The sequence below is a fragment of the Chelonia mydas genome, chromosome 1 (genome assembly GCF_015237465.2).
Source record: "Chelonia mydas isolate rCheMyd1 chromosome 1, rCheMyd1.pri.v2, whole genome shotgun sequence".
NCBI classification, from domain to species: domain Eukaryota; kingdom Metazoa; phylum Chordata; order Testudines; family Cheloniidae; genus Chelonia; species Chelonia mydas.
The window spans coordinates 2,515,750-2,528,027 of NC_057849.1; positions in this window are offsets into that span (position 1 = coordinate 2,515,750).

The window sequence follows — 12,278 nt, forward strand, 5'->3', positions numbered from 1 at the left end:
GCTTCACCATTTTCTGGTGGACACCTGTGGTTTCAAGCATAAGGTGAAGCTCCCTCTCCAGCACTGGGGAGACTTCTATCTCATTGTCTGGGCCATGAGGGCTGTTTTGGAGGAGTGGAGGATAACCGGGAGGCAGAACATCCTGGTCTACGGGTGGACTCGCAACTTCTGTGACTTCCCCCTGCGTTTCAGGGATTGGTGCAAGGCCGGCTGGGGATCCTCCTGCCTGCAAGGATCATTCTCAGCCCTCACAATGAAGCCAACCATATTTTCAAAAATGAACACCAACTGAAAAAAAAAAAGGAAATATGGAAAGGATAAAGAAAAACATAGAACCCCTTCTTCTTCTACAGGAACACCAAAACCAGCCGTCTCTGGAGCGTCAGGGCAGTTCACAGTCTGTCCCTCCCATGTCCCAGGCCTCTTGCCCAGGCCCTGGCTGTGCTGCAGAGGTGCTGTGGGTCAGACACTTGCTCTGTCAGTGGCCATATGTCTCAGGCTTTAGGTGGTAGGGCCCCTCTCCACAGCATCATCCTCACCCAACAGAGTTACGATTCCCCTCCAATTCTGGCCTGCAAGGCCTCTTGACTAGGGGTATTTCCCTGCGCTGGTCCCTCTGCCCAGGGTCTTCCTTGCTCTCTCCAACTGTACACTGCACCCAGCCCCAGCCCCAGCCCCAGCGCTGCTGCTGCTCGGCCTCCAGCTCCCTGGGCTGCTTCTCTGGCCCCTCTGCTTCGGGCTGCTGCAGCTCTGCGCCCAGCTCAACTCCCTGGGCTACTTCTCTGGTTCTGGTTCTGGCCGGCCTGTCTCTGCTCAGCTCTGCCCAGGCCCCTGCTGTCTCCTTAGCTCAACCCCGCTCTGTCCCAGGCAGGCCCAGCTCACACAGACGACGGGAACCTCCTGACCTCCAGACTTCCTCCCTGGTCTGCCTGCCCTGTCAATCAGGCTGACAGCTAATGTTGGCCTCTCCTCACTGACTCTGGGGACTGGTTTGGACCCTTCCCCTTCCTTTTGGGACTAGGAAAGGGCCAACCAAAAATCCTCACTGAATTTTAGTGAGCGGCCAGTAATTTACATCCCTCCTTACTATAATTCTGCCACAGCCAGAACGTTCACACCAGCATATCTGGGCCCCATATTATCAACATTTATATATTAAAAAAATACATTTGCAATGAATAAAAGAACATTTATCATACTTAAAACCCCCTGTCCAATTCTTGATACTATACATAATATTCACTAAAGACTACATAGAACCAATCACATGATCATCTCTAAGTTAAATGATCAGGACACCCTTAGTAGTTCTCTGGGACTTTCTTAAGACTGGTGGTTCATTACCCATATTTTCTGTTCCCTTGTCCCCAGGTAACACCAGGTCAATTTGAGGGATCAGTCTATTTTCATCAGGGTTTGCATTTGCCCCATTGGTTTCAGTCTCCTCCGGACATGATGCTCTGAGACTCCTGTGAGCCCTGGCTGGACTAAAAGTCCAATGTTTTAGCTGGTCCCCATGGACCACTCTCTCAGGACCTCCACATTCAGGCTGGATAGTGTAAACTGGCAGTGCAGGATTATTGTGAGTGACCACAATGTGGGCATTTGACTCCCACTTCCCTTGTATTTTATTATGACCCAGCATCTATGGTTTCAAACTGGTACCTGCTTACCACAGCTTATGAGAGCCCCACTGGACTTGCGATCACAAGTCCTTTTCCTACTTTGGGCTGCATTTTTAGTTTTACTGAGAGCAACTTCAATGGCTCTCTTTGGTCTGTCACGGACACCTTTGACACAGTCATTGAAATTGATCACCTCATCCTTAGAAAAGACTCCTTGACGCTTTTCTGGCAGCACCCTAAGTTAGCCCCCTGTGCAGGAACCAGCCCTTGGAGTGAGGCTTGAACTGGAACAGGCAGTCTCCCGCCACATCTTTAGAGGAAAAGTAACTTGTACTCACTTCTCCCTCCTTGTCACCCACAGCTCATTTCCATTCTCTTCAAATGTTACCTTCACCCAAGGAACCTCTTCCTCATCCCAGTGTACCTCTGCAGTTCTATTCTGAGAATGCAACCCCACAGACTTCACACGTGAGATTAGAAGACTCACCAGCACTCTTCCTTTGATGGCATTAGTCAGTAAATTGGCTGGCTGGAGCCTATTAGTTTGGCTTGCTCCAGATATATGGTCTAGAAGGGCTCGAGATCCATTGGTGTTTCCTGGTACCCAGCAGCGTTCATCAAGGATCTTCCCTCTCCAAGGAGGAATAACTGTCTTCAGCCTACTTTAACATTTCCAATCTGTCCTGCCTGGCCCAGAGGATGACTCTGTTTCTCCTTCTGAGCAAGTACTTTACTCAGCACAGAATTCTTCTTAGAGTGCCCAGGATGGTTCATCCTAGAAGTCCCTTCTCCTCGCAACTTTTTTTGCTATTACTTTCTGAGTCTTTGGCTAGCTGTTCTTCAAATTCTTTTTTTAACCTTCCTAATTATACCCTTAAACTTCATTTGCCAGGAGTTTATGAATAAAATCAGTTGAATAAAATCAATTAACAAACATGGGATATAGTGATACATGAAACTTACTTAAATGGCATTTACACTGCCTCCATGTACCCCACCCTGGAGTGTATACTCTGGATTGCAGAGTCCTAGATATTTGCTTGCATGGGCGTCCTTGGAGATCTGCACCTTGAAACAGCGCTCTGTTGGATCTGTGTATCAGTCCAGCCATGGCAACAAGCTGCTTAACCCCTCTGACGATTGGAGCTGGCCCCACCAAATGTTAGCCGCTCTGTGTCCTAATTTGGTGGGAAGATCAAGCTGCCTCTCCTCAGACTCAGCCTCTCTGCGGTGCCCCTTCCCTTGCCCGCGCTTTCCCAACAAGGGTGGGGGTTACTCACAGTTCCTCCACTGCAGGCCCGCCTCATTCGGCTCCAGGCACAGCGACAGTCTCTGCCCTGGCTCCAGGGAAGCCACCAGCAGCCTCTGAGGCTCCCCGCTCGATCAGATCCCCAGCGGGCTCTTAGCAGCCTCTCTTGGCTTCCTAGCAGCAGCTCCACGTATGGACAGAGCTCCACACAAGCAATCTCCCTCTTCTTCTAAAAAGGGAGCCCACCACGTGCTCCCTCTGCACTTCCTGTGATTCTAAGATTCCTGGAAGAGGGAGAGTGTCACTCTTTCCCCAAGGCATCAGACAGGATCTTCCCAGCTGGTACACTCCCAATAAAGTTCAGAGGCCAGTCTAGTAAAAGGAGCCTACACTCTATTAAGTAGTTTCCATGCAGCTTGCAGGATTTCACTTTTTGTCCTGTTCTTTTCAATTTCTTTTTTATCTAACTTCTTCATTTTAGTGTCATTCCCCTTTGTGAAATTAAATAGTACAGTGTTTGGCTGCTGTGGCGTTTTCCCCACCACAGGGATGTTAAATTGAATTAGATTATGGTCCTTATTACCAAGTGCTTCAGCTATATTCACCTCTTGGACCAGATCCTGTGCTCCACATAGGACTAATTCAGTAATTGACTCTCCCGTTGTGGGTTCCCTGATTAGCTGCTCCAAGAAGCAGTCATTTGAGGTGTCAAGATACTTTATTTCTGCATCCCATCCTCAGGTGACTTGTGCCCAGTCAATATGGGGATAGTTGAAATCCCCCATTATTATTAAGGGTTTTGTGGTTTTTTTTTAAATTATTTTAACAGCCTCTCAAATCTCCCTGAGCATTTCACAGTCACTATCACCATCCTGGCGAAGTGGTCGGTGATATATCCCTACTGCTATATTCTTATTATTCGAGTATCAAATTACTAGCCAGAGAGATTCTGTGGTCCAGTTTGGTTAATTTCCAAATTGTACTGCATTAGATTCTATCCTTTCTTTCACATATAATGCCACATCTCCACCAGCATGACCTCTTCTGTCCTTCCAATATATTTTGTACCCTGGTATCACCGTGTACCACTGATCATCCTCATTCCACCAAGTTTTTGTCATGCCGATTCTATCGATATCCTCCTTGAATGTAAGGCACCCTAGTTGAACCGTCTTATTATTTAGATTTCTAGCATTTGTATATATAACCCTTCTGCCAGGTGGAGCCAGCAGCAACCACGGCCGGGTTCAATATCTAGGTGTTCCTTTCCCTCTATCCAACACAGAACCGACTTGAGCCTCTACCCAGGAACCTTGGAAATTTACACACCACCCCTGAGGCCCCTCTGAGAGGCAATACTCAGAGCCTGTTTAGCTCTATTCTTTGAACAGTTGAGAAAACAAGTCAAACCAGTCTAGGTAATGCCCCTGGGGAGACCCTGCAATTTTCTGACCAGAATGCCTGCCCCTAAGCTTCTTACTCTCACAGAGCTCTAACAGTGGAGCCCCCCTGCTTAAAAAGTCCTTTCTGCTAACCATGAACACCCTCGCTTTGGAACAGATTAAGCACAGTCCTGCTTTTCTGTGTTCCCACAACAATTACCCATTGGTTACCATATTTCACTATCCCTGAATTCAGTACTAACATAATTTGTGAACCAATATCAGCTAAGTTGATTACAATGAGCAAAACACCCTCTCCATCTGCTGACTAGCTAGCAAATCTAAGCAAAGCAGGAGCAAACTGCATTTACATAAACACACCCAGGGTCTCTTCCTCCTCCCAGCTAGCTGTCAGGGAAGCATTCCTTCAGACCCTGCTGACATGGATAAGCACTGTAAAAAATGTCACTTTTTAGCTGTCTGCCCTTACAGTATGTAATTGAATGGGACTCTTTGTCATCAGATCCTACCTGTATTTTACCATCTTCCTTCCTCTCCTCCTCACTAGGACCTAGAGAATCTCCATTAATAGATCCTCCCCTCAGGGATGTCTCTGTCTGAAACACATGCTCCTCTGCACCTCTCAGGTTTCCTGCATCACTTAGTTTAAAAACTGCTCTATGACCCTCTTAATTTCAAGTGCCAGCAATCTGGTTCCATTTTCATTTTGGTAGAGCCCAGCCTTCCTGTATAGCCTTCCCCCTTTCCCCAGTTCCTAATGAATCAAAACCCCTCCTCCCTACTTTCTGGGGATGCAGACAAACAGACGCAAATGAAAACACATGTACATGGTCCGACATAGAATCATAGAATCATAGAATATCAGGGTTGGAAGGGACCCCAGAAGGTCATCTAGTCCAACCCCCTGCTCGAAGCAGGACCAATTCCCAGTTAAATCATCCAAGCCAGGGCTTTGTCAAGCCTGACCTTAAAAACCTCTAAGGAAGGAGATTCTACCACCTCCCTAGGTAACGCATTCCAGTGTTTCACCACCCTCTTAGTGAAAAAGTTTTTCTTAATATCCAATCTAAACCTCCCCCATTGCAACTTGACATGCGCACACACGCACACACATGGATCCATGAGTGCACACCCACAAACATGGATCCACACGCACACACACACACACGCATGGACGTACATGGACACACATGGACCCATGTGTACACACACACACACACAGAGACATGCACACATACATTCATGACCTGCAAGGCGCCATCCAGGAGGCATGGTCAGAGAACCCCTAACAGAGCGGGTTTGCGGGGCAGATGGGTGAGAGGAACATCTCGTTGGAGAAACCCACCAGAATTGAAGCCTGAGCAAAGACTCTGAGCAGCTCGTTCGCTGTGGAGCAGTGTCAGCATTCAGGTTACTTTGTGCAGGCTACTGGTGGAATCTTAGGCTCCTACACGGTTGGACAGCAGATGAGCCGGGGTTTGAAAATGCTACCTTTGTAGCATAGGAAAATTCACAAGCCAAAACAAAAGATAACCTAACACATTTCCTTGCCTTACCTACAATTTCTATCATTTTAGATGGATCATTCCAGGTATGTTTTCAGGAGATGTTGTACCTGCTTGGTCTCTCCCTCCATCTGGAGAGGGAACAAAGCAAGAGAGCCACAAACAAATCCTCCCCCGCCCCACCCGCCAGATTTGAAAGTGTCTACTTTCCTCAGTGGTCCTTCAGGTCAGGGGCCAAATAGGTTATTAGAGCTTCTTAACCCCTCAGGAATGCCCAGCAGGAGGAAGGTGGAGGGGTTGGTGAAGTCGGTTGTGTTGGACTCTGACATGGAGTAGGGGAGAAGGTGTCCAACTCTGAAGTAGAGTGGTGTGTCTTATATGTACTGTACGTTCCCCTGATTTCTTGTATGTGCCCAGAGTCTAGGGTGATGGTCGCAATACAAATGCCTGGATGGAGAGAGAATGTAAATATGAGACACTACATGGACTACTGGAGCCTTTTCTCAACCAGACCGTTCACACCAGCATATCTGGTATCATATCATATCCCATATTATCATCCTAGTAGTTCCTTCTCCTTGCAACTTTTTTTGCTATTACTTTCTGAGTCTTTGGTTAACTGTTCTTCAAATTCTTTTTTTAACCTTCCAAATTATACTCTTAAACTTCATTTGCCAGAGTTTATGCTCCTTTCGATTTTCCTCAATAGGATTTAAATTCCACTATTTAAATGAAGCCTTTTTGCCTCTCATAGATACATAGATATTTAGGTCAGAAGGGACCATTATGATCATCTAGTCTGACCTCCTGCACAACACAGGCCACAGAATTTCACCCACCACTCCTGCGATAAACCTCTCACCTATATCTGTGCTATTGAAGTCCTCAAGTCATAGTTTAAAGACTTCAAGGAGCAGAGTATCCTCCAGCAAGTGACCAGTGCCCTATGCTACAGAGGAAGGTGAAAAACCTCCAGGGCCTCTTCCAATTTGCCCTGGAGGAAAATTCCTTCCTGACCCCAAATATGGCGATCAGCTGAACCCTGAGCATATGGGCAAGATTCATCAGCCAGATACTCCAGAAAAGTCTTTCCTGTCTAACTCAGATCCCACCCCATCTAATATCCCATACAGGCCATTGGGCCTATTTACCATGAATATTTAGTTACCAAAACCATGTTATCCCATCATACCATCTCCTCCATAAACTTATCGAGTTTAATTTTAAAGCCAGATAGATCTTTTGCCCCCACTGCTTCCCTTGGAAGGCTATTCCAAAACTTCACTCCTCTGATGGTTAGAAACCTTTGTCTAATTTCTAGTCTAAATTTCCTGGTGGCCAGTTTATATCCATTTGTTCTTGTGTCCACATTGGTACTGAGCTTAAATAATTCCTCTCACTGCTTCTTTTACTTTGTTGTTCAGCTACGGTGACACTTTTTGGTTCTCTTACAATGTTATTTTAGATTGGGGTATACATTTAAGTCGAGCCTCTTGTAATTCCCCCCTTCCTCCCTGGGTTACTTGGCAGTGGGCAACACTCACCTGTCTGCCTGGGTGCCTGATGTTGTTGACATTAAAGGCAATCTTAAACATTCCAGTGCTGAAATCCCTTTACTCCTAAAGGTACTTGAATTTGGCAGTGCTTGCACCTTGCTAGTCCTGTACACACTCAGTGGCATGCCTTGGGAACCTCCAGAAAAAAACCTATTCTAATAATATTAATAGTATTCTGTGGCCTGGGTCTGTAGTAAGAAGTATCACAGACCATGAGCGCACACCCACAAACATGGATCCACATGCACATACACACACACACGCGCGCGCGCACACACACGCATGGACATACATGGACACACATGGACCCATGTGTACACACACACACAGAGACATACACACATACATTCATGACCTGCAAAGCCCCATCCAGGAGGCATGGTCAGAGAACCCCTAACAGAGCGGGTTTGCGGGGCAGATGGGTGAGAGGAACATCTCGTTGGAGAAACCCACCAGAATTGAAGCCTGAGCAAAGACTCTGAGCAGCTCGTTCGCTGTGAAGCAGCGTCAGCTTTCAGGTTACTTTGTGCAGGCTACTGGTGGAATCTTAGGCTCCTACATGGTTGGACAGCAGATGAGCCGGGGTTTGAAAATGGCCGTGGAGCCTAAATTCAGTATTTACATGAATTCCTTTGTGGATCTAGACCTGGAAGAATTTCTGGAAGATGCTTTCATCAAACACAATTTAAGGGGGTTCAAAGTCAAGGGGGCTGGCTGGCTACACTGTCAGGGTTCCCCTCCACACACTCTGAACTCTGGGGTACAGATGTGGGGACCTGCATGAAAGACCTCCTAAGCTTATATTCTACCAGCTTAGGTTAAAAACTTCCCCAAGGTACAGATTCCTTTCCTAGCCCTTGGACGGTATCCCTACACCAATAAGTGATTTATACAAAAATTCAGGGATGGGTCACTTGGAATCCTTATCCCCCCAAAATGTCCCCCCAAGCCTCTTCACCCCCATTTCCTGGGGAGGCTTGAGAGTAATATACCAACCAATTGGTTAGCAATGTGAGCACAGACCAGACCCTTTGTCCTCAGGACACTGAAAATCAATCAGGTTCTTAAAAGAAGAACTTTCTTTGGAAACCAAAAAGTAAAAGAATCACACCTGCAAAATCAGGATGAAAGGTAACTTTACAGGGTAATAAAAAGATTTGAAACACAGAAGATTCCCCTCTGGCTCAGCTTCACAGTTAGAAAAACAGGAATAAAATTACCTTTGTAGCATAGGAAAATTCACAAGCCAAAACAAAAGATAACCTAACACATTTTCTTGCCTAACTTACAATTTCTATAATTTTAGATGGATCATTCCAGGTATGTTTTCAGGAGATGTTGTACCTGCTTGGTCTTTCCCTCCATCTGGAGAGGGAACAAAGCAAGAGAGCCACAAACAAATCCTCCCCCGCCCCACCCGCCAGATTTGAAAATATCTACTTTCCTCAATGGTCCTTCAGGTCAGGTGCCAAATAGGTTATTAGAGCTTCTTAACCCCTCAGGAATGCCCAGGAGGAGGAAGGTGGAGGGGTTGGTGAAGTCGGTTGTGTTGGAATCTGACATGGAGTAGGGGAGAAGGTGTCCAACTCTGAAGTAGAGTGGTGTGTCTTATATGTACTGTATGTTCCCCTGATTTCTTGTATGTGCCCAGAGTCTAGGGTGATGGTCGCAATACAAATGCCTGGATGGAGAGAGAATGTAAATATGAGACACTACATGCACTACTGGAGTCTGTTCTCATGGGTGAAGCAGATCGTTCATTCTTCACACACTGAAAAATGAGATTTACATGATTCAGAGAAGTAAATTATGAACAACTGACCCTATTAATGCCAATTCCATATTTCATGGTGCTCCATTGGTCAACCATTCCTACAAGTCATGGTGCGGGAAACCTTCATGGGCACCAGCAGGAAAAATGTGTATGGGTGCAGTTTATCCCTCATTCTTCCTTAACACGAAGAAACCCAGGCAAAAGCGTCCATGCTGTATGGAGTTCCCCATTACCCCCGGCTGCGCAAAATATGAGAGTGGTAAAAAACGAAACCTTTGCCAAGTCATGTGCAGGGGGAAACATCCCAACTAGGACACACACCAGGGAAAAAGCCTCACTCATTGCAGCTCCACGGAAACACCTGCTCATTTGCAGCACTCACCAGACAGTGACAATGTTTGGATGCCTACGCAATAGGCTGGAGAATAACCTGCTCTGGATATGTGCTCAGTTGTGGGCACCCAATCTCTATAAAGCATTGAGCAGATAGAAAGGGGATTTCTGAAACAGGCTATGGGAATGGGAAACGCTGCCACATGCGGACAGACTGAAAAGTGTTGAGTTAAGAGAAAAGACAAAGAAGGAGGCATATGATAGAGGAGAGAAAAATAAAGAATGGAACGGATTACATTCACATGCACAAACAGAGAACAGTTCCCAACCAGTAATATCGATAGATATTTAGTGCTTCAACAAGGGTAATTGCCCAAAGCTGAGGAAAATTCTCAGCTAAACTAATGGCAAGAAATTCAGAAAGAAAAATGGGAATGAAAACTGGGAGTTATTTAAGAGGAGTTTACTAGACAGCTAAAAAGCCAGGAGTCCACAGTCAAGGAGGTGGACAACTTTGACTAAAAACCCACTTCCGTAGTGAAGGGAAGGTAGCAATTGCAGCAGAAAACGATATATTACATTTGGGGTGAAAGGGAAAATGGACAGGAAGTAATACAAATTGGAATTTATTAAAACTGATAAGGGACTTTAAAGACTTCAGGGACAAATCCATGTTGAGCATGTCTAAGGAAATGAAAAAGGAGGTTACTAAGTATATTAACATCCGAAGAAATCCTTGAAAAGTTTTAGGCCAATTACTAGACAGAGAAAGGAAACTTGTTAATGTTGCAGAAAAGGTAAATATGTTCCATTTTTTTCCTGCATTCGGAAAGAAGCAGTATGACACTCGTATCACCTGACACAACGAAATGCGTTCCAGGCCGTTAGCTATCTGGGAGGGTGTTAAGGAGCATTGATAGTAGAAAATTAGAGTTGTGAACACCAGAGGTATGAACTGAACAGTGACCACGCAGCTCACGGGGAAGCAGAAGTGTGCAATCAGGCAGCAGCAGAGCAAACAAAAAAGAAAAGGCAAGTACAGGGCAGTACTGTGTGAAATGTAAAGGTTGTTTTACAAAGGGAAAGTTTTAAAAAAAAGATTTGACAAGGCTAGGAAACAATGGAAAGAGTGGTCTGGGATTAGTTTTGAAAAAGTCCAGGAATATAATTAATAGCAGTCAACAACTTGGTTTATGGAAAACAGGTGTTGTCAAAAAACCCCCAATGTCATTGTTTAAAGAGAATACAGGTTTGGTTGATCAAGGGAACTGCACAGATGCAGTAAAATTGCTTTCTCTGAGGCACTTGATTTAGCAGGGGAAACATTCCGATAATAAAAGGAAAACGCTTCAATATCAGTGGAGCACACGTAAAATGGACTGAAAACTGGCTGGCGGATAACGGAAACCGCTGTCAATGGCCATTGTCAGTGAATGGGGCTGTTTCTAGTGGGGTTCTGCAGGGCTCATGTCTAGGCCAGATGCTGTTCAGTATTTCAGTCAAGGATCTGGAAGGAAAGAGGAAATCACTGCAGATAAAAGAAGCAAATGTCCCAAAGGCTGGCAGAGTGGTTGCAATGAGGTGGCCGGGGCAGGCATAACATTTGATGTGGAACATTTGGTGAGCTGGGCCCATGCAAACAATATGTTTTAATAAAGACAAATGCAAAGTGATCCTCTTGGAACAGGGAATGCAGGCCCGACCCACAGACCAGGGCACTGTATTATGGAACGCAGAGACCCTGAAAAGCACTAGGTGATCACTGTGGATAACCAAGTCATCCTGAGCTCCCAGTGCGATGCTGTGGCCGAAAGGGCTTGGATGCATAGACAGGGGAGTGGTGAGTTGGAGCAGGGGAAGGAGTTTACCTCTGCACATGAGATTTACTGATCTCTGAGCCCATAGCAACAGCAGAAAATGCTCACGTCTCCCCTGGGTCACCTTTTTCCAGATCTGTCTGTCTCCTATCTATCTATCTATCTATCCATCTAGGCAATTATCCCTTATTTTCTTTCAAATCAACTATATTTTATAAATAGACATAAATACACAAACAGCCAATTCTTCTCTCACTCAGCACAGAGCCCAGGAGCTCTCATCTCCCTTTGGGACAGTCCCTTAATGAATGTTTTCTCCTAAAGCTGAATAATTAGCACAGAAGAAGAGACATGATTCTCTGCAGCCTGTTTACTTTCAGATGCTCTCTTCTCCCCTCGAGGCTGAGCGAACCCCACTGGGATTGCACAGAGCCATATTATAAATGGTGCACACCCTTGGATGGGCTCTCGGTGTGGCATGTTGCTGCAGATGCTGGGGTGAGAGAGGTTTGGGACACGGCTACCTGAGGGGGATTCCCAGGGAAGACGCTTCCATCTCAGAATTCACAGGTACCCATCTCTTGCTGAGGAGATCACCTGCTCGACAAACACCGTGCAACGTGGACGTGATGGGATAGAGAGGACGTCTGGGGTCCTTTCTGCTCTGCACAACCATGACACATCCCAGGGCCCTTCCCATAGGTGATGAGTTTGCTAAAGAATCATTGGCCAAAATGTAACTCTTTTCTGGGCACCCCTGGTCGTCCTGCCTGATGGAGTACTGCCCCGAGGTGGCTGCATTTCAGTGGCAGAGGGGATCCTTCAGAATGACAGGTGTTAGTAGATGTACAATAGAAGACCAAATTCTGAATCAGTGGCCTGTACTTTGCTCAGGCCCCAGTGAGGCAAAGCTCCCCTTGGAGGAAGAACTGAGTAGAGACATCAGGGGCCAGCTGTGTTTTAACGCACAGACACGGTCACCCTCTCCTCTTGCATTTCAGGGCTCTGGCTGTTAA